The sequence below is a fragment of the Lissotriton helveticus genome, chromosome 8 (genome assembly GCF_964261635.1).
Source record: "Lissotriton helveticus chromosome 8, aLisHel1.1, whole genome shotgun sequence".
Classification (NCBI taxonomy): Eukaryota; Metazoa; Chordata; class Amphibia; order Caudata; family Salamandridae; genus Lissotriton; species Lissotriton helveticus.
The window spans coordinates 425,036,174-425,060,128 of NC_136069.1; positions in this window are offsets into that span (position 1 = coordinate 425,036,174).

Here is a 23,955-nt window from a genome sequence, read left to right on the forward strand (position 1 = left end):
CGCATTGGCGGCATAAAACATATGCCTTGTTGCACCATATTTAAAAAGTGACGCATGTAGGTAGATGCGTCATTTTTTAAACCTCTGCACCACATTATACCTCTGTCAAGTGTAATGTACTTTACATTACACTTTACGTTACTTCATGAAGCCTAGTCCACTGCACTCTTAGATACAAGCCTCACCACCTACACTCCCCATGAAAGCCCAAACATGTACCTTTTTGCGCCATATTTAAAAAGTGACGCATGTAGGTAGATGCGTCACTTTTTAAACCTCTGCGCCACATTATACTCAAAAATGTAAAAGCCATTCATTTTCCCCCAAATCGTTTTTGACATCACATTTAGGAAACACAGCACAGGTCCTATGTACAAGCATCTGCCTCACAGCAGGGATAAGACTGAGGCAAACGCTTTCACATGGAGCTTTGCCCATGTGATAGGATTCTGACACCTAAGAAGGAGTACAGATAAGATGAAGACTGTCCAGGGGAGCACAAAAGGTGAGGCTTGTGTCCAAGAGTGCAGTGGACAGGACTAAACTGGAGTAGTGTGCAAAAAAAAAAAAAATCTCATTTGTGAGGCCCTGCGTCAGTTTTGCACTGCCGATGCGTCACTTTTTGTGACGCATCAGCGGCATAAAACATGTACCTTTTTGCGCCATATTTAAAAAATGACGCATGTAGGTAGATGCGTCACTTTTTAAACCTCTGCGCCACATTATACTCAAAAATGTAAAAGCCATTCATTTTCCCCAAAATCATTTTTGACATCACATTTAGGAAACACAGCACAGGTCCTATGTACAAGCATAGGCTTTATGAAGCCTAGTCCACTGCACTCAGACACAAGCCTCACCACCTACGCTCCCAGGAAAGCCCAAACATGTACCTTTTTGCGCCATATTTAAAAAGTAACGCATGTAGGTAGATGCGTCACTTTTTAAACCCCAGCGCCACATTATACTCAAAAATGTAAAAGCCATTCATTTTCCTCAAAATCGTTTTTGACATCACATTTAGGAAACACAGCACAGGTCCTATGTACAAGCATTCCATGTCATTACTGAAACCTCACTATTTTACAACATACAATTCCTCTATGCAAACAAACTCAATATGCTTCCTACACTGAGTTAACACAGGTAACATCATTGTAAAGAGTCAAATTTATTTCTTTAAATATGCACACATTCTTTATTCCTTTAAAAAAATGTAAAAGCCATTCAATGTTCCCAAAATCGTTTTTGACATCACATTTAAGAAACACAGCACAGGTCTTATGTACAAGCATTCCATGTCACTACTAAAACTTCACAATTTTACAAAATACAATTCCTCTATGCAGTAAAAACTTTTTACCAAGCATTATCAAAAAGCATGACACAAAGCAACATTAAAAAACCACAATTTGCTTCCAAATCTTCTCCATAGAGTATACAAGTCTCTATGTATATTAAATGAATCATAACTCACCTTTACAAATGCTCTAGGAGATTCACAACAGTGTCAGATACACACACCAATATTTCTTCAGCAGAGCAAAAGGTATGTTCTCCAGGCACTGGAACCATTAATGGCACAGAAAACCTCTAATTGTACACACATATTCCTCATGGTAACCAATCAAAACTCTTCCCTCTCTATTTTCAAATCAACACCCTTCCCCCCTCAGCCCTTTCTACCTGTTACCATAGCAACTCCCTCCACACTGAGCTCCCAGGGTTAAAAGTGTATTCTACAATGTTGCAAATCAAATGAGCAAGGGTGTTTTACCACTCAATACACCAGCTTATCGGTGCAATGTTTCTTTAAATAACTTTTTTTAACCATTCAAATTACTTCTTACACGGAACACAACCATGCACCCTAACTTTCAGTTTTCAAATATCTCAATCTACCAATCATTGCTTGTGATTCAAGAGGACTGAAACTCCACAGGTTTTTTTTTTGCAAACTCCTACTGTTCCAACTGCCATTTCATTTCTACACTTCATCTGACTGCACCAGAACCTCCTCTCATCATGTATTCTGTCTGGATTATTGGACATAGCTATATCCACTGGGCTCAAAGGTATGCAGCTACCAGAAATTTTCACAACCTTGACTTACCAAATGTGAAGATTAAATGGATTGGCCAGAGAGGATTGAGATGTCACCAATTGATACCATTGGTGAAAACCTTTTTGCATTTGCTACACCCTGACCTTTTAATTGTGCACTGTGGAGGAAATGACTTGGGCACTTTGACTGGGGTAGGTCTGGAAATGCTTTTAAAGGACACCTTTGATCAATTGATGGCACTTTTTCGTCAAACTGCCTTGGTATATTCCAATATATGCCAAGGACAGAAATGGAAGTGGTCCAATCAATTTTGTCCACAATTTGAGAAAGCACGGAAACATGTGAATAAATCTGTTTCTGCTTACATGAGACTATGGAATGGGTTCAATATACAATAATAACTTGCGTTACAACATGCAAGATATCTACAGAGGAGATGGTGTGCACTTTTCAGATGAGGGGAATAGAATATTCCTCCTGAATTTAAGACTGTGCATTGGTACCTACTTGTAGGTACCTAAATCAGCCACAGAACCCAAAAGCCCTTTTCAGGGCTACCCTATCTCTGATCACTCCAAATGATTATCTTTTTCTAACTTTTTTCACTATTTTTCAGCATAGTACACTCCCCGGTACGCTTCCCGGTGCGCGTACCGGGCGCTCCCCCCGCGAAAAATAAAAAAAAAATCTTCTTTTTTTTGCCTATTTGGGCCTCCTAAGACCCCCTCAGAAAACCTAGAGGGTCATGGAGTGCCTACGATGCCCCCTTATACCCATTCCCAACGTTGTTTGTCCTCCATTTTCTGACTTAAATCTACCGAAAACAAAATGGAGGACTGCCGTAGCGCTGCCGGTACGCGTACCGGGGCGCGCACCAGGAAGCGCTCTAAAAAATGTTAAAAGTTAATTTACATAAAAACCACTGGAGACACTTTCACCAAATATAGAATAGCTCATACTACATACCAATTCCTATCATTTTCCCAAATTCAATGAAATTCCATTGAGCCATTTAGCCTGTAGACCTCTCTAAATATCCTGAGGTAAATTACTTCACAAAAACACATCTGAAGTGTTAGAATTGACAACCAATTAAAATGTTACTTTCATTTTCTACTTTTTTTACCTGACATTTGATTGGTTATGTACATGAATATATATAAAGAAAGAGAGGGAAACACAGCCATTTTGACTACTACTTCCTGGTGTACATTTCAAAAGGATTTTCACTAATACCTTCAACTTCTTTTTAAAGGTAAGTTGTTATTTTGAAAACTGAAGTATATTGTGCACTTTAAGTTAATATGGAAAACTTTTTCTGATAGTTATATACTATCCCTCTGTAATAGTTATAGATTTAGATAGACTTCTCTGTTATAGTTATGGATGGATTTAGGCTTGTCTTGTATAATTATGAATTTACTTAGGTTTCATCTCATACACTTTTTTATAGTTCTACTTCCAGTCTGATACCATACACTGCCCAAAGATAAATTCACTGTTAAAAACTACCTATCTAAACTTAAACCCAACAGTGCCCTATCTCTACTGATATATATTTTTTTATGCAAATTTCAGCCAAAATGGAAGGAGAACAAAAAATTTCATTTGAAATTGTCCTTGAAAAGAACAATGAAGAAAACATTGAACCAAATGACATTGAATTCATGGACGAATCACGAGACCATGAACTTCTACAATGTGTAGAATCTGTGGATTTCCTCCTTCAAAATGAGGACATTTCGGACAGTCAAATGCTAGACGTTATATTTAATTTGGAAAATGAATCTCAAAAATAAATTTATATTTAATAATTCGAAAATTGTTTGAGACAATATTCATTTTTATATGTAATTCTTAAACTAGTACCAAATTGATTATAATGTAAAGTCAGACTTATAGTATACTGTGCAACTTTTTTGTGTTACATAGTAATTTTGATCATAGATACTTCCTTTCTCCCACTATATTATCTCCAATGTGTATTTGACATCTCTTTTTCATCTCCTGCCTCCATGTTCTTTCTGCTTTCCTGACAGACTATGGTATGGATTCCATATACCACAATAACTTCTATAACAACATGCAAATTATCTACAGAGGAGACAGTGTACATTAAATTTAAGACTCAACATTGGTACCTACATGTTGGTACTTAAAACACCCAAACAACACAACAACTCTATGCCGAGCTACCCTACCTCTAATCACTTTGAATTATTATTTTCCTGTTTCACTCTGTTTTCCCCGTAGTACGCTCCCCATGTGTGGGAGGGGGAGGTGTGTGTGGGGGATGTGCGGGGTGTGTCTGTGAGGTGTGTATGTGTGTGTGTCGGGGGGGATGAGGTGTATAGGTGTGTGGGGTATGTGGGTGTGGCTGGGGATGTGTGGGTGTGGGGTGTGTGGGGTGTTTGGGTGTAGGTGGGAGTGTGGGTGTGTGAGGTGTGTGTGTGGGGTGTGTGTGGGTGTGGGGGGTATGTGTGTAGAATGTGTATGTATGTGTGGGATGTGTGGATGTGTCTGTGAGGTGTGTGTGTGTGTGTGGGGGGGGAGGTGTATGTGTGGGGTGTGTCTGTGAGGTATCTGTGTGTGTGTGTGTGTGTGTGTTGGGGGGTGAGGTGTGTGTGTGGGATGTGGGTGTGGATGTGTAAGGTGTCGGTGTGGGGTGTTTCGGTGTGGCTGGGGATGTGGGTGTGTAGGGTGTGGGTGTGGGTGTGTGGGGTGTTTGGGTGTAGGTTGGAGTGTGGGTGTGTGAGGTGTGGGGGGTATGTGTGTAGAATGTGTATGTATGTGTGGGATGTGTGGATGTGTCTGAGGTGTATGTGTGTGTGGGGGGAGGTGTGTGGGGGGATGTGTGGGGTGTGTCTGTGAGGTATCTGTGTGTGCGTGCGTGTGTGTGTGTGTTGGGGGGGGTGAGGTGTGTGTGTGAGTGTGGGTGTGTGGGATGTGGGTGTGGATGTGTAAGGTGTCGGTGTGGGGTGTTTCGGTGTGGGTGTGGCTGGGGATGTGGGTGTGTAAGGTGTGTGTGTGGGTGTGGGTGTGTGGGGTGTTTGGGTGTAGGTGGGAGTGTGGGTGTGTGAGGTGTGTGTGGGGTGTGTGTGGGTGTGGGGGGTATGTGTGTAGAATGTGTATGTATGTGTGAGATGTGTGGATGTGTCTGTGAGGTGTGTGTGTGTGTGTGGGGGGGAGGTGTGTGTGTGGGATGTGTGGGGTGTGTCTGTGAGGTATCTGTGTGTGCGTGTGTGTGTGTTGGGGGGTGAGGTGTGTGTGTGAGTGTGGGTGTGTGGGATGTGGGTGTGGGTGTGGATGTGTAAGGTGTCGGTGTGGGGTGTTTCGGTGTGGGTGGAGGTGTGCGTGTGTGAGGTGTGTGTGGGGAGGGTGTGGGGGTGTGGGGTTATGTGCGTGTGGGTGTGTGTGGGGCGTACTTGTAGGTACCTAAAACAGCCACAGAACCCAAAAGCTCTTTTCAGAGCTACCCTACCTGTAATCACTCAAAATGATTATTTGACACTATTATTTTCACTATTTTTCACCAAAGTACGATCCCCGGTACGCGTACCAGGCGCTCCCCCCGTGAAAATGGAAAATAAAGTAAATCATTTTTTTGTCCCGCGGGACCCTTTTATGGCCCCCACAGACCTAGGGGGTCAGGGGGGGTGTACCCTGCCCCCTTTTGGTCATTTCCCCCTTTTGTTTTAAGCCACCTCTTGTGTCTCGGTCCTACAGAGACACAAGATGGCGGCCGCTCCAGACTGTTTCGAATGTTTACAGACACCCGAGATCCAATCAGCTTCCCGTGCGCAAGTTGCGTGGCGCGCCCGGAGCGCTGCCATAGATATATTATTTTTTTTTAACCTAAATTACTCAAAATCCTCTGGAGCACATATCTTGAGAGATAGCAAAGGCACATTGGGCTACCAGTCCCTACAATTTTGCCAAGTTTGGTGAAAATCCATTCAGCCGTTCGAGCTAAAAGTGCGACCGACCGCCCTATGGAAATTAACATGGGGAAAACACGCTTTGGGACCCCCCTTTTATCTCGGCCCCCACTTGACGAATCCCCCCCAAACTTTCAGAGAAAGAGCGGAGCGCCGCGAGGCAAAGTTGCTGAGAAATTCAGGCCAATTCCTCAACCGGCGCCAAAGTTATTCCAAATAGAATGTTGCGATTTCCCTATGGAAATCAATCCTAACTATAACTACCTACTGGCGAACACATATACGTATATACAAATAATACACTTTCCTTTATACTTACATTTTGTGTGGTAAAGGCGGTTTGTGGTAAAAAAAGTGCATGGTAAAGGCATGTGTGGTAATGACGCATGCTTTGTTCAGCTTTTGTTGTAATTGCATGCGTGGTTCAGATCGCGTTGTAATTTCGGTTTCCCCCAGGAAGCAGATGGAAGCTATAAGTATCTTGCCCGGTAAAAGTTATTGGGATATTTTTATAAGTATTTGCCCCTTACCTGTCTGAGATAGATTGTGTTACTGCTCTGACTCCAGTACTCAACAGTTTGACACAGGTGCATGTGGCACAGGGCACAGGAAAGATTGGAATTCAGTAAGTAAGGCTTGAGGGAAGTGCCCAATGGCTGGCATCTTCCGTAAAAGCCAGTTGGAGGTAGGGTAAAAAAAGGAAGGAAAATAGTAAATCTATACTGCACATAAACAAGTGCTGCAGCGGGAGCAGCACAATTTCACAAGTGACTGGGTATACCAAGCCATAAATCACAAGCGGGGGACTAGGAGCCAGATACAGGTCCAACACCTGTGCTCCTCATTGTAATTGATATGTATAATCAATGTGGGTACTTGTTCCTAAGTGGAGAAGTTATAGGAAAGGTTTATGTAAGGGGCGTAAAAAAAGTGGTTGATTGGAATATATGTGGGGATCTTCCTTATTTGGAAGTGTTCACCTCACACACCCATGTGGGTGTCATGCTTCATCGTCAGACGTTTGCTCCTCGCGGGTCCAGCGCTGCAATGCCCCACGGGCCCCGAGAGAGGTCTCTTTGTTGGAGATCATTTCTTGTATCATCTGTGACGGCATGCAGGTGTATGGGGTATTATATGTAAAGTGGAGAGTGTGAACTAAAAGTACCTAAAGGAAGTTAAATTCAGTTCTATTCAGAGATCCTTCAGTAAGGTTAAAAACTGAAATAGTGTAGTATGCGCTAGGTTACAACGTGCCACTACTCGTGAGTGTGTTGTAGTGAACTATAAAGGTTTCACTATTCAAGTAGACATGTTTCATACTGTGTCAATTCAGTGCCACTTTATATGCCCCAACCATTGTAGTTATTTGATAAAGATTATTCATATGTAACATCAGGAATTTAAGAGAGCCGATCACATATTTCTGTAGAACTTTATAATTCACTACAACACACTCACCGTGTAGTGGTGCGTCGTAACCTAGCGCGCACTACCCTATCTCAGTTCTTAACCTTACCGAAGGATCTCTGAATAAAATCGAATTTAACTTTCTTTGAGTTATTTTAAATCACACTCTCCACTTTACAAATGATACCCTACATACCTGCATGCACCGCCATGGCTGATACAAGAAAAGATCTCCGACAAAGAGCCCTCTTGTGAGGCCATTGAAGCAACGGCCCCATGGGGAGCAAAACGCCAGATGATGAAACATGACACCCACATGGGTGTGTGAGGGCAACACTTCCAAATCAGGAAGACCTCCCCTAGAACCATATATTCCAACTGACCACTTCTTTACGCTCTGTCATAAACCTTTCCTATAACTTCTTCACTTAGGAACAGGTACCTATATTGATTATACATATATCAAGCCTCAGCCAGCAGCAGAAAGATCGTGCTGAGACACACCTATCCATCCCCCTTCCCCCATGCCATAGAAAATAGGATCAATAAGACTTTCAGAGCACTTTGAAATCAGAGCAATACACAAATGCTGTCAGAATTGTACTGATCGTAGTTTTTATCAGCTGTAAAAAAAAAAATAGTCACCCCGCTGTAATTAATTACTAAATTATTGAAAAATTATATGGTGCACACTGGCTATTGATATACTACTTACCACTAATAATAAATTATATTTCAGGTCCACACCCCGGAAAATATCTTGCAAGTTTGTCTTGTAGGTTTGGACACGGATTAATCAATTATCGTAGTCCGTGCTGGAATAGTCTCAGTCTCTAAGGTGTATTGTATTGTACTGTAATTGCATTTTTATAGCGCTTACTACCCCATACGAGGCGTTAAAGCTCTTTTTCGGTGAGTAACACACTACTCCAGAACCCATAAAGGATTAGTGTTGAAATAGTATAGAGAACTATGAATGTAATTTAAGTGGTGGATATTAGTTATTTGGAGTGAGAAGGATAGCGGAGGAATAGAAGAGGGAAAAAAGGTTTGCATTTATATAGTGCTTGTTCCCCCTGATGGGGTGGTGAAGCGCTTTTTTGTCGAGTAGCACACTACTCTGGAACCCATAAAGGATTAGTGTTGAAAATTAATATAGTGAAATATGAAAGTAATTTGAGTGATGGATATGTTATTCAGTTATTTGGATAGAGAAGGGTAGCGGCGGGATAGAAGAGGGAAAGTGGTTTGCATTTATATAGCACTTGCTACCCCTGATGGGATTTTGAAGTGCTTTTTGGGGCGAGTAGCATGCTACTTTGGAACCAATAAGGATTAGTGTTGAATTATTATAGTGAAATATTAAAGTAATTTGAGTGGTGGATATGTTAGTCAGTTATTTGGATTGAGAAGGGTTGGAGAGGGATAGAAAAGGGAAAAAGGTTTGCGTTTATATAGCGCTTGTTACCCCTGGTGAGGTGTTGAAGCACTTTATTGGCGAGTAGCACACTACTCTGGAACCCATAGGGATTAGTGTTGAATTAGTATAGTGAATTATGAAAGTAATTTGAGTGGTGGATATGTTAGTCAGTTATTTGGATTGAGAAGGGTAGCGGAGGGATAGAAGAGGGGAAAAAGGTTTGCATTTATATAGTGCTTGCTACCTCTGATGAGGTGTTAAAGCGCTTCTTTGGCGAGTAGCACGCTACTCTGGAACCCATAAAGTATTAGTGGTGAATTAGTATAGTGAACATGTTAGTCTTTTATTTGATTGAAAAGGTTAGTGGAGCGATAGAAGCGTGAAAGATTTAGACTTTTTTTGTTTTGGAGGTCATAACAGTAGGAGGAGGCTTTGGGATGAGAATAAAGGGTATGTGGAGGGGAAGAGTCAAAGGGAAGAGTTTAGAAAGGCTTGTTTTGGGGGATCAGTATAGTAAAAGAGGTGTCAGATGATGCGAGGATGGATAGAGTAGGGGAGAGTCTAGAAAGGGTTATTTTCAGGATCATAGTAGTGGTATGGGGTTTGGGATGAAGGAGAGAGTGGATGTTGAGGATATATTAATAAAGGTATAGGGTGAAAAATAGGGTAGTGCATTTGAAAGAGTAGTAGAAAGAAGTTTGAGATGAGTCAGAAAGTTGGGGGTAGAAGATATATTGATAGAGGTATAGTATGAGAAATAGGGTAGTGCATTGGATATGCTTTTTTAGGAGAAAGTTAATAAATATATAGCTCCAAGTATATGGAAGGTATATAGATGCACAAAGGAAGTCCGTATATGTAGATTAAAGATGCATTAGATAAACTCTGGTTTTCAAGTGTTATTGTACTTCAAAACTTTTTATAATTAATTGACTTGGAGCCATCTCAAATTGAATGCTTTCAAAACAGAAATACTCATGTGTGGCAATTGGAAACATTATGATATAATTAATTTTTTAACATATTTATTCTACATGTTTATACAAAGCAATACACAAAGATAGGTACATATCTATAGTAAAAATAAATGCTTATATGCAGAGGGATATGCTGTAAATTTCAGTTTGTGTCTGGTGCTTATGTGGGGAAGAGCCAATTTTTGAGTAGTTTTCTGAGGATAAGGTGGTTTTCCGTGGATCTTATGTTGAGGGGGTAAAGAGTTGCATAGTTTGGCTGCTTGAACATAGAAGGATGTGCCACCCATGATTTTTTTTCTTGTATCTTAGGATTTTGAGTCGAGGTGCCACTTTAGAGCATAGGTTCTTTTGTTGAATGTGTTTGGTAATTTTACTCCCAATGAAGAGCGGTCCCATTCCATGTATTGCTTTGTGAGTGATACAATGCAGCTTGAATGTGGATCTTCTGGCAACCGGTAACCAATGCAGGGCTTTCAAGGCAGGTGAGATGTGGTCTCGCGGTTTGATATGCAAGAGTAGTCAGGCAGCCGAGTTCTGAATCCGTTGTAGTCTTTTCATGGTTGTTAAAGGTGATCCGTGGTAGAGGCTATTGGCGTAATCGAGTTTGAACAGAACAAGAGAGATAGTAGCTTGCACCTTGTGTGGAAATCCCAAGTGGGGGAAATTTATTGCAGCGTTTTTATAGTGACAAAGTTTGATCTGGCTAGTTTGTCCACTTGAGCCTTCATCGATAGCTTGGAGTCCCTGGTCATTCCGAGTTTTCTTACTTCCTTTGATACATTAGGTGGTGATCCCAGTTCATCAGGCCAGGCGGCAAGCGGGTCATAATGTTTCCAATTTCCACACATGAGTATTTCTGTTTTGAAAGCATTCAATTTTAGATGGCTCCAAGTCATCCACTGATCTACGGCTCTGAGAACACTGTAAATTGGAGAGTTTCCAAATGTCTTTGGGAGGAGTATTTGTGTCATCTGTAAAGTGATAGCACGTGAGGTGAATTTGATTGATCAGTACCGGTAATGACTTCATGTAGATGTTGGAAAAAATGGGTGAGATGATAGAGCCTTGAGGGACCCCTGCTTTTGTGGAGTATGGTTTGGACGAGAAAAATGGTTAATGGATGACATTAGTTCTGTTTCAAAGGTAGGACGCAATCCAGTCTTGAGCAGTTCCCTCTATACCGGCTTCATAGAGTCTTTATTTCAGAGTGTCATGGTCAACCGTGTCATAGGTAGCTGATAGGTCCAAGAGGAGTAGCGCAACAACCCCATGGTGGTCTACTGTGTTCTTCAGGTCATCCCAGATGGCAAGGAGGGCAGATTCTGTGCCTCTTCCCGAACGGAATCCTGTTTGGAAGTCTGAAAGTATGGCATTCTCTTCCATGAATTGTGACATCTGGGCGAACGCTGCTCTTTCTATCAGTTTGCCCAGTAAAGGTCCATTTGTAATGGGTCTGTAGTTGTCAGGGTTCAGCGGGTCCAAGTTTATTTTCTTCAGTAAAGGGCGTTATGGATGACTTTTTTTTAGTTCTGGAAATATTCCGGTAGTTAAGGAATCATTGATGATTCTTCTTACTGGAGTGGCAGCAGAGGTTGTTAAAATAATTGTCTTGAAAGTTTGCGGTGGACATGGGTCAGAAGGGCTGCCAGCGGGCCTGCTTGCTTTGACCAGGTTCATAAATTCATTGTGTGAGATGTGTTGGAAGGAACAGAGAGGCTGGGTTAGAGTATTCTTGGATTGTTGTTCTGTAAAAGGGTTAGTGCTGGTGCTTTGTCTCTGTTTTAAGTAGGAGTCCAGTGTGTCTGCTTTGTCCGTGTAATGATTTGCCAGTTTGTCTGTGAAATCTTGAGTAGCAGGATGCGTTCCTTCTAGGCAATTTGGTTTACGAAATTCATTGAGTATTCTATAGAATTCTTTATTTGCACATTTAGCATTTTGAATCTGTCTGAATAGTACCCTTTCTTAGCTTTTTTGATAGCTGACTTGTATAATCTGTTAATTTTCTGCAGGTGAAGTTTGTCTTGTTTGGCATTTGTTTTGAGCCAGGCACTTTGCAGCTTTCTAATTTGTTGTTTTAAGTCTTTTATCTCTATATTTCTCCAAGGCGCTTTTTTTCTTTTGTTCTGTTGTGTGGATTGAGTGATATCAGGATGTCAAAATCTTCCTGCAGCCACTTATATAGTTTTTGAACAGAATTTATTGTTTCAAGATCTACTGGATGTTAGTTGTGTTTGTAAGTGTTCCAAATTGAGGTTGTTCAACGGTCAATAGGTGGATGCATGTAAGGCAGTTTTAGGTGAGTCGCTTAGTGTTGTTTTATGTTGGAAAGCAAGCAAATGGTGGTCTGACCATGTGACTGGAGTTATAGTTTGAAAGGTAACTAGTTCTTTATTAGCAAAAATTACATCTAGGATATGTCCAGCGATGTGTGTGGGTTTGTGGACAATTTGATGCAGGTGCAGTGCATCTAGGCCAGTTATTATTGTTTTTGGATAGTTCATATTGGGTTTGTCAAACAAAATGTTGAGGTCACCCAGAGCGCATAGGTTGGGGTGTTTTTTTGTGTCTTGGAATTTCGCCTTGCTAGGTGCAGGTCTGTAAAGGAGCAGGAAGGTACAGGGGAAAGACGGTATAGGATTGTATCTGGTGAGAAGAGCCTCATAATTCTTTATGGAAATGTCGTCAACTTTAGTGATATGTAATGTTTGTCTGAACACAACAGCTATACCACCTCCTTTTTTGCCTATACGATTTTGGGTGATCGTTTGATAGCCTAGAGGAATGGCTTCATGCAGGGCTGGAGCCATATAATCTCCCAACCATGATTCAGTTATGAATAGTATGTCTGCTTTTGCATCGGTGAGAAGGTTGTAGATGTGAGGTTTGTTTTTAGAGCGCGATCAAGCATTTATTAGTAGACCGTTTAGAGAGTGTGCTTTGGTGATAGTGAGACTTTGTTTTTTAGGAGAGTGATCAGTATTGTGTGGGTTTGTAGCAAGTGTGTTTTTAGTGATGGTATTAGCTGTATTAGGATAGCAATCATGTAGCTGTTCTGTAGTGTGGCCCTTGTCCAGCAGGTTACGAAGGCATTTTGATGGGTCTGCGTGTGTAGGTGATGGAGACTGTTTGAGAGTGAGTTGGTACGCTGTGTTGTTTTTCGTGGTGTAACATTGTTGTGCAGTAGACATGGAGAATCGAACTTGGGAGGTGTGCACATTGCTTATATTGTTTGCGTGTGTTTATTGTGGAAGGTGTATGAGTCAGGGGGAGTGGTGCAGCATGTGGGTTCTAAATTGCCCAATGGATGAGAGGTGGTTGGGAGAGAGTTGCTGTGTTGCTGTATGTGTGTTAGGGGTTGTGGAAGAGAGGACGTTTGGCATTGGAGTTTTTTCATTTGTATAGTTTAAAAGGTGGGTGTATGTTTGTATTTTGTGACGGTAAGTATAATGAGGTGTGCTAAAGAGCTTTTGCTGTGCTGGTGTGCGTGATATATTTTATATTTGAGGAGTAGTGAAAAGAGTTGCTGATGTATTTGTGTCATGAGATGACTTTGTTTGTATAGTATTGTTTGCGAAGTTGTAAGGTAGAGGGGGTGGGAATGTGTTTATGAGTACAGTGAATGTTGGTTGTAGGAGGTAATGAAGTAGAGGTACCAGTGTTTGTCTTAGACTGGTTTGTTGCAAGAGTTAAAATGTGTGGTACATTGCAGTGTATGTGTTGTGAGTTTGTTATTATGGTAGAAGGAAGAGGAGGGTGTTGGTTGGGCAAATAATGGAAGGCTGAGTATGTTTGTTAGTGATAAAAGGGGTGTCTGCCAGGAGTAATTTGAGCAGGGAGTGTGTCTCTTGATGGGATGTAGTTAATTATGGTGTGGAATAGGGTTGTGTTAGTGATGAGTGGATTGGTTTGTGGTATAGGAGAGAGTTGTGTACTGTTTGTAGGTGATGGCGGAGATTTGTGGTAGCTAGGATAGAATGGTGTATAGGTGTGGTTTGTGTGGTTTTGTAGTGGGTGCTGACACACTGATTTGTGCATAGGGCTGGTTTGTAGTAAGTGTGTGGTGTATATTTGGTGTGAGTGTGTTTCTGGATGCGGATGGTGTAGGGTAGGTACTACTGGATGAGAAAAAGGGCAGCATTTCTGGCCCTGGTCCCGACCAGTCTCGAACAGGCACAAACAGGCAACTGCCCTTGTCCTCTACGCTCTTAGCCTCAACGCCTGGGATGAGAGGCCCTAAGCCTTGGCCTTTTATAATCCTAGTAGTCATGTGACCCCTTCAGCCAATGGGAACCCTAACCTTATCCAATCACAAGACAAGCCCTAAAAGCTAGAACCAATAGAAGACCAGGACTTTACAAACAATCTTAGCTCTAGTCCAAGCACTCAATCAGTTTAAGAAAACCATGATCTTTACATCCAATAGAGGACCTAGCCCTACCAGTAGTTCCAACTAAAATTCCAGTAACCAATGACACAGGAAACCCTAGTCCCTAATTCCAATAGAAGGCCTAACCCTGCTGTTGGTCACACACCTAGTCCAGCAACCAATCACACAAGAAGCCCTAATCGCTAGTTCCAATAGAAACCCTAACCCTAGCCCCAGTCCTAACACTAGTCCCAGCAACCAATCACACAGGAAGCCATAGTCCCTACTTCCAATAGAAAACCTAACCCTAGCCCCAACCCTACATTTATTGAATCACAGACCCAGAAACCAAGCAGAACCCTCAAATACCCAACCAATGAGAACACTAACCCTAATCCAATAGAAACACCTCCTCTATTCAGAATCTTCTAGGAGACAGAAAGGCTTAATCCACACTGTGGACTTCTGCAGGTAAGGGCCTAATAAACAATGTCCTCTAACAATACTGTTTGTATAAAACTTCACTCGCTCTCCTAGCCAAAAACGAAGTGCACAATCCCTATAAAGCACAGCTTAAACAGCTCACAACAGATTACTGATGTCTCAGAGCACCCTCCGTTCTCTCTCTGATGTAGAATATCACTCTTGCTAGGGAGGGAAGGGGGGCTGGTTTCACTCACTTGCTAACACAAAATGGGAGCTGGGGGTGGACTGCTTAACATACAGGGTTTCACACAGAGCAAGGGAGAAATTCAGAGGGAAAAACTGATAGTCACAGGGAATGAGAGGGAAAATCTTCAGAGTATGGACTGCAAATCCCACAATTCAACAGGTTAAATGGAAACAGTCATGGGCAAGTACAAACTACAAGTTTAAACACAAAAGAGGTGATAAATTATGCAATCAGGGGCAGGTTAAAACTACAATTTTTAAACTGTAACAACCACAGGCAAAGACAGGTAAGAAAAAATGAAGAAATCTCGGGTAGGGAAAATCGCTTTTTACATTTTAGGAAAGAAACCGCACTAGTCTGCCTCCTTATCACCTCCTGGACTTTGCTTCACTGCAATCTGGGGCACATGTAAATTGCAACTCAAAAAATGGAGGTGAATGTTTTGGGGTTCACCCAGCCAGGGCCGGCTTTAGCGCTGGTGGCGACCTGAACGATAATGTCTGTTGCTGCCCCCAATGACCACCTCTTCCCTTTAACAGTGCCCCTCAAGTCTCCAGAACCACTGTCTCTTGGATTAATGTAGTTTTATAGCACCACTCATACCAGTGTAAGGTGTCAGAACACTTTACATCACACACACAGTGCAGACAATCATAGGTGTGTAAATTAGTGTAAAGAAAATGTTACATCAGACAGGACTACAAGGTGTAATGTAGGAGTAACATGTCATTGATAGTGGTGGACAATATAGTGTGAGTCCTTATTCTGGAAAAGCACAAATTCAGAATTTAAAATGTAACACCATTGTTAGGGGTTATCTTTTATAATAAGAACTGATTTCCACCTAAAGGCCCCGTTTTGGCAAGATTAGGATAATGAAAGACTGAGCAAAAAAACATGTAGCTCTAACATATACCTAGCAGTTTACACACAGCTCTTCAGACGTTGATCCTTATCTTTCCTTTTATTTCAGTCACACTAAATTGTTCTACCTCATTAGACTCAGGTTTGACATTTTGCATTTTTTGGTTTCTTATCCCAGCAAAGTTTACTGCGATGCCAAACTGGATCTGTGCCCTTGTGATTCTAAGTCCACTCAGTGCACACTTCATTTTACGTTTTTTTTTCCAGCTCTATATCAAGCCAAGGCGTGATTTTATTATCCCTCTTTTAAAGTTTTTAAACATATGGAAGTGTCGGGCAGCAGTATATCATCTTCAGCTTTTCAAAGATGAATTTACCTGTTTAAAGATGTATAGATATATTTCTTTGGTTGTTTGTCTACGTGACATTGTTGGAAAACCATTTTATTTGTTTTAATGAATCATTTCTGGGCCTTATTATTTACTGGGAACGGGGATTGTTATGAATTTATTTATACCCTGTCCCTAATTCATGCTGCTACCTTGTGCTAAACTATTGATTAGAACCTTGATATTCTGATAGTGAAATCGTCATTGTTTTGAAACACATTACTTGTTGTCTGTATTACCCTTTTTAACTTGTTACAAATGTCTTTTGATGCATTCTTTTATTGCTGATAGCCAGCTGAATAAAGACATTTTGACTGACTGACTGGCACACAGCTCTTTGATGACAGTTAATAGCTCAATGTTCTATATTAGGATTTTGTCTTATTAACGACAAGTAAGAAAAGGAGCTCTCTTACAGAAGCAGTAACCCACTGACCGATTTACATTACATGTACTTTGTTATCCGCATGGTACACGTTCTTAGCAGCAGGCATTGTAACCCTCTGCGCTACCTTAGGATGAGTCAAAACTTCCACTAGGCAAACCTCCAGTCTCTTTCCAGGAACACGATAAATCACCGAAGTTATCTGGACGTTTTAATTGATGCCTACAAAAATTAGTGGAGGCCAGGAACGCGCCGGCAGGTTGGTGCGTGTAAATGATAATATTACTTGTAAAAGTTACGCCCCTAACCCCAAGTCAGCGCCCGGTGCGGTGGCACCGATTGCACCGCCCTAGACCCGGCCCTGTACCCAACAAACCCTTAAGGGTCCTGGGGAGGTGTGAGAAGAGGGCTCAGGGTTGCCTGGGAGCTGGGGAGCCAATCCGCCGGCAGGATAGGTTTGCTGGCCTGGGGGTGGGGCTGGGGTGCTGCTCCTCTATTCAGAATCTCCTAGGAGACAGACAGGCTCAATCCACACTTTGGACTTCTGCAGGTAAGGGCATAATACATTTTGTCATCAAACAATACAATTTGTATAAAACTTTACTTACTCTCCTAGCCAAAAACGAAGTGCACATTTCCTATAAAACACAGCTTAAACAGCTCACAGCACTTTACTGCTGTCTCAGAGCACCCTCCGTTCTGTCTCTGATGTAGAATGGCCCTCTTGCTAGGTGACAAAGGAGGGGCTGGTTTCACTCATTTGCTAACACAAAATGGGGGCTGAGGGTGGAATGCTTACATACAGGTTTTTGCACACAGCAAGGGAGAAATTTGGAGGGAAAAACTACAGAGTATAGACTGCAAATCCCACAGTTCAACAGTTTAAATGGTAACAGTCACAGGCTAGTAAAAACCACAAGTTTGAACACAAAACAAGTGATGAATTATGCAGTCACGGGTAGGTTAAAACTACAACTTTTAAACTGTAACAACCACAGGCAAAGACTGTTAAACTAACATGCATAAACTATAAAATAAACATGATTTCTGATAGAGACTTAAAACCACAGATTTCTCACCTTAGACTATTGTTCAGGCGTCAGACTAGATTAGTAAATTCTTGAGCAGTATATCTGCATGCTGGTAGGTGGCGTAGATCTGCTCAGCATCCGTGTCGTAAATAACGTTGCAATTCCCATATGGGCGCCACCTCTGTGTGCTGACATCAGTCACTGCGGATCCCAGGAGCTACCTTAGTAATTATTTGGACACCTTTTTTGACCTTTTAGTCAATTATTTTTTAGCTAATCTTCCCAGTGTGCTAGAGACATGTCCCCTGCAAAACTTACAGGGTTTAAATCATGTGGGTAAAGTAATAAATCGATGTCCTTGTCTGATTGCCACTCGGTCTATCTCTGGTGCTGAGGTCGAAGCACGACCCCAAGGATTGCAATGAGTGCAAGTCCATGTACCCCAAGGTGATTCCTGGTTGGCATTGAAGCTCCAGGCAGCAAGGTAGAGGTTGTCTGTGTGCCGTACCTGCGTAGATCTTTGGCCACTTCTGGATCCTTTCCTGGAGATGATCGTCCTTACGTGCAAAGACCTAAGACCTCTTCCTTTAAGTCAGGTATGTCCTGTTGTAAATGAATCTAGGACCCTAGTGTAATTTTTCCTGATTCATGCCCTTATATAGGCATAGAAATCATTACCAAATTTAGTCTGAGCCTATGCAGCCCAAATACGGCATGGCTACTTCCATTACTTTCCAAGAATCAACAACGATTTCTTAGAAAAACCCGCCTTCAGCAGCTAGGGACATCCCCTTGCCTGAATACTAATTTATCTAGGAAATCATGGAGTTTTCGAAGAACTGAGTCTTTGATGACATTATTAAGTCCAATCACACATCAAACTCTGCACCTTCAAAGTATAAATATGCCTAGATTTGCCCTGACAAACACACAGTGGTTTGGAGCAGATCGACTAACTACTTGCCCGACGTCCTGCAGCAGCAAGTGCCGAAGGAAGCTGACGCACTGAGAGACTCTGTCTTTTCTCCTGCCGAGAAATCCAGCTCCAGTGTTTCCAGGCTACCCTTGCGGGTTGCTGGGAAATCGAGTCCTGAGAGAGAGATACAATACCTCCTTCATTCTAAACCAAGGTACGGAGCTGATTAGACCCTTAGAGAATTCTTGATTAGATTCTTGGCAGAAAATACTAAACTTAAACTACTCCTCACTTACTTCTTCCCTTGTGCTAGTCTTAGGTCAGGTACACTGGGGTAGGCGTATTTTAGAAGCACCAGTTGAGTACTTTTAGCCATCATTTTATCACTGTATGTATGTTATACGTTTTAAAGCAATTTATGGCTTAGAAACCATATCATGCTTTTACAGTACTACTTTATAATACTGTTGGTACTAGCCAGCTATACACCACATCCTGACATAGAAAATATGACAGGTCGAGAACTGTTAGCTCAGCTGAAACAGTTAATCAAAATACATAGACAATTGGTTCAATATGTTATGCGGACCGTAACAGTACAACCTACTGTAAGGATTCCACAGAACACCACTCACCAGGGGAACACAAACAAAATTACACCACAGACTATACAATCAGTCATTGGTAAATTGCCTGCCAAACTGGAACAAATTCCGTTTTGGTTAGCACAAAAAATTACTCAAATTGAGGCAGTATTCCCTGATAGTACACCTCATGAGAAACACAGAATTCTGACAATCTGTTTACCAATGGGGATAGCACCACATGTGGAGGACTGCGACACTTCGGGTACAGTCTTTGCATCAATCTACACAAAAACACATGATGTACCGTCCATGGCGGTGATACCAGACGTTCTGAGACAGATTCAAAATTAATACGGTCCAGAACCGGCCTTAAATCTAGGTATGAAATTACTGAAAGATTTCAAACCGGTCTCAGCTATATTATTAGCGAACATAAAAGGTGAAGCAGCATCCGTGGCAATCCGCCAAAAGTTAAAAGAAACAGATATAACAGACCAACCATATGAGCTTGCAAGAATTATTGAAAAATCATATGAAGAGCTAGGAAGAGATAGTTTGGGTGGGAAACCGGTAAAAGCCGAATTAACAGAAAATCCTGAAAAGGTGTTTATTAAAAATAATCTCACTACTCCTAAGAAGAAGTGGGAAAATACTAAACAGACACTTGCTAAAGAGAAACATTCTCAGTACAGAGGAAGATCTCCCAGAAAGGGGAGGTAGGTCTCCCCAACGGGAGCCCTCTGAGAAAAGATATAACCTTAGAAATAGGGATACTTTAAGAAAACCTGATAGATATCAAGATACTGATACTCGTTCCTCTCGTACCTTTCAGACTTCCTCACAGAAATCCGAGAGGAGAGGATGATCAGAACAGAAAGAGGAACGCTTGAAGTCCAAAGAAGAACAGCACGTTCCAAAAAATAAGAAAACTCAATTCACCAAAAAGAAGGTAGCAAGCATAAAGATCAGACATGCCGAGGATCTTGAGGACTCAACTCAAGAACGGGGAGTGGGCCCAGACAATGCTAGACAGCGCAGCAGATGTTCGCAGGGTCCTGATGGATCATCTGGAGACAGTGGACTTGAATGAATGCATTCAGGTTGAAACTGCCGACACCAGGGTTAGTGTACCCCACAAGTTATATGAAGTAACACTCCGGATGGAGGGGGACATAACTAGAAAAATAAGTGCACTCTTTTGGGAGAAGCTCTCTAAGGGCTATACCATTCTTCTAGCTGAACAAGACTGGCCACCTGAATTTGTTAGGGAGTGCCCACATGGCGAGGAAGTAATTATGCCAGCCTTCTCAAATCACATTCCTATTCATAAAAAATACACCTATGCCAGAAAATGGGCTGTGGCCCAAGCTCCAGCATTATATAACAATCATGCAGGATGGGATGAGGACTCTCCTCACCATAAAATCCAGTTAAAAAATCCACCTACTTCACAAAGGCAGTATCCAGTCAAGAAAGAAGCTGAAAAATAAGTTGGGGAGATCTTAGATCAACTTGAATACCAAGGGGTGATTGAAACATGCACCTCGTCAATGAACAATCCTTTGTTTCCTGTCTCCAAACCAGACAATTTATATTGTCTAGTTTTGGATTACAGACATTTAACCCCCTGGCTGCTGGGGTAATTTTCCTGCTGTGCTGGGGGGCGCGCACAGCGCCCCGGTGCTCATGACGAGCACCTCATGCTCAGCTACAGTTCTCCTGTGCTCATGACGAGCTCAGCTTGTCATGGCCACACCCGTTTCCTCAGAACACTCAGCACAGCAGGGGAATTATCCCAGCGTGCGAGAGTCTAATGGCCATGACGAGCTCAGCTCGTCATCAGCACACGAGCACCGTGGCTGATGACGAGCTGAGCTCGTCATCAGCATGGGAGGGGTTAAACTCCTGTTGCAAAACATTTGCAGTACAAAATGCACACAGTGCAGCACTGATGAATACCATTGTGCGGAAAAAATATAAAACCACATTAGACATTTTAAATGGGTTTTTCTGTCAAAACATTGCACCTGAAAGCAGGCATCTGACCGCTTTCTCAATTATGGGGATACAGCGACAATTTTGCCGTCTACCCCAGGGATTCAAGAATAGTCCAGGGTTATTTTCAGCCAAAGTAACAGAGTTTCTACAAACGTACGATGATGAGGCATTATCATATGTCGATGACATCTATCTTACAGATGACAACTTGGACAGGCACTTGAAAAGAGTGGACACCATAATACTTGGGTTCGCCTCTGAGGGCTACAAATTCAATTTTAAGAAATCACGAATTGCCCACCTCACGTCCTATTTCTAGGCTACGAGTTATCAAGTGAGGGCAAAAGCCTGGCAGCAAACTTTCTAGAGAAATGTGCGCTGCTCCAACCTCCAAAAACGCTCAAGAACTTAAGTCAATTCTAGGTTTCCTGAATTTTGGAAGAACTTATGTTCTGAATTACGCAGAAACGGTTAAACCTCTCTACGAACTAATCAAACCTGATTTCAAACCAACTAATTGGACTCAAACACACACAGAAATTTTGCGTTCAGTGCAAACAGACATGTTAGCAAAAACAAAGTTAGAGACACGCGACAATGTGCGCAACCTTGTGATCGGAATCATCCCAGGGAGATGTGGATTCACGTACCTGACTTTTAATAAAGGTGAAAAGGTACCAATAGCATACAAATCACACTTGTACACACAAGTGGAAGTAAAATTCACTTCTACAGAGAAAATTATGACGGCGGTTCAAACTGCAGTAGCAAAGGAGAGGGCTCTAGCGCAGGGTAAACGCATAATGATTGTTACACCTGTAGAGGCAATGACAAAAACAAGCATTCCTAATGCAAAAGCTTTACATCCGAGATGGATACAATGGGTTAACTCTCCTGCTGCAACAGACGTTGAATACGTGTTTGACCCCCTACCTAAAACCCCAAGAATTCCTACAATACGAGTACGAATGTCCTCTGCCGACCGAGATGCTGCCTCTAGAACATCACGGATGTATAATATATACAGACGGATCAGCACAGCCCGCAATTGGGGGTAAACAAGCTTATAGTGCTGCGTGCTCGATTGTTTAAGGTCGCTGGCGCGAAGGTAAATTCAGACCTATGGTCACTAAAACTCAATCACTCGGAGACTGTACAGCTCAGCGAGCTGAACTATAGGCTTTCAAGATGGCGCTTGAAAATACCGATCGCGAATTCCCCACACTAATAGTGTGCGATTCGTATTTCTGCGTTGAATCTTACAACGAACACTTGCAGAACTGGGTTTGAAATGGTTTCAACAATTCAAAAGGTGGCACAATTAAGCACAAAACGCTTTGGGAACAAGTAGTTCTTTTGGAAAAAGAACTACAAAAGACTCACGTGATTCACACACTAAGTCATCAGCGTGATGGTGTTCACGTTGCAGGGAATTCATTGGCTGATGAAGCCGCGAAGGCAGCTTTGCAAACGGCTTCCGTAGCTACAATCAATCGCTCTAAACGAGTAATAGACGGTGAAACGTTACTAGCAGTAAAAGCCTCAATGGAAGGCAGCTATGCAGCGTTACCTCTAAATTATCCTTTTGCTTGAATCCCTGGAGTGGGGGACAGAGTAATTCCAAACAGGAATCGGATAGCTGCTTTGGTACACGAAGCACATATGGGAGCAGGTCTGAGACATCAAGGGATCTTAAAATCTCTAATAGAATTAGAAAAGATGTACCGGTGGCTGGGAATGAGCATTGATGTGTACAATTCCGCAATGTATTGCCCTAACTGCAACAGAGATCGCAGCAGCGAAAGCCACCAGATACCCGACTACAGTGTAGCCAGACCAGTTCAGATACCATTGCTAGACAGCATTAGACTACACGCAAACGTTAAATTGAACGGATGCGGTCCCACAACTACTAGGACAAGATTTATTTGGATGTGGCCCCAGCGCTCGGTTGACGCCAGAACTGTTATAAAGGATTTGCGAGTCTTTATCGGCACCAACGCAATCGGCACCCTACACTCTGACCAGGGTCCTGCGTGTAGCTCTCGAGCTTACAAGGATGCCATGGCTAGCTTGGGCGTTGCATTGCGGTATTCTATTCCCTTCCATCCTGAGGGTAATGCGGTAGTGGAAAGAAAAAACCGTGACATAAAGCAATCCATAACAGCTAAGGTATTAGGTTCGGGTGATGGGTGGGTCAAACATCTAATAAGTGTCCAACGTAGTCTTAATAATCTGCCAAGAAATTCTCTGGGTGGAATCACTCCATATGAATTACTGTTTGGTACTAGAATGATAATCGAAGACCTCGATTGTCAAACTTCAGTGGTGGAATAAAAAGCCTTTGATGTCAAAGATCGCTTGGCTGTTTTACAGGACTTGAACGAAACAAGAAAAAGTCTAAGTAACGCAACACAAAAGCCAACATCCACTGAAGAAAAAACACCTGTCCCAGCAAGACCTGTCTGGATTCCAAAGATTGGGGATCTAGTCAGAGAGAAGATCGCGGTGAAGAAGGAATTTGGGCCTTCTTACAGAAAAGCAGTACCTATCTTGGCAATCCAAGGAACAAGATCTGTAGTACTACCGCCCCTTGCTGGAAAAAGGGAGAACAGAGTTGTATCCATCGACCTGGTCAAACCACAACATGTGGCCAATAATAAGTAGTAGGCCCAGTGGACTCCCAAGATGTAGCAGAAGACCAAATCTCGCTACTATCCAAGAGGTTCAAACTGAAAGACTTATCACCTTTGATAAACCTGCAGTAAGAAATGAAGGACTATGCAACAAAGCCATGGAACTCGTGCCTCTTGAGACCCAAATAACAGTTTGTCAAGAAACTCCTGTCTACAATGATGTAGCCTCTGACTATACAAATATGACAAAGGAAGAAGCAACTCCAAAGATTAATAACAATCCTGATGCAATTCCAACAATTG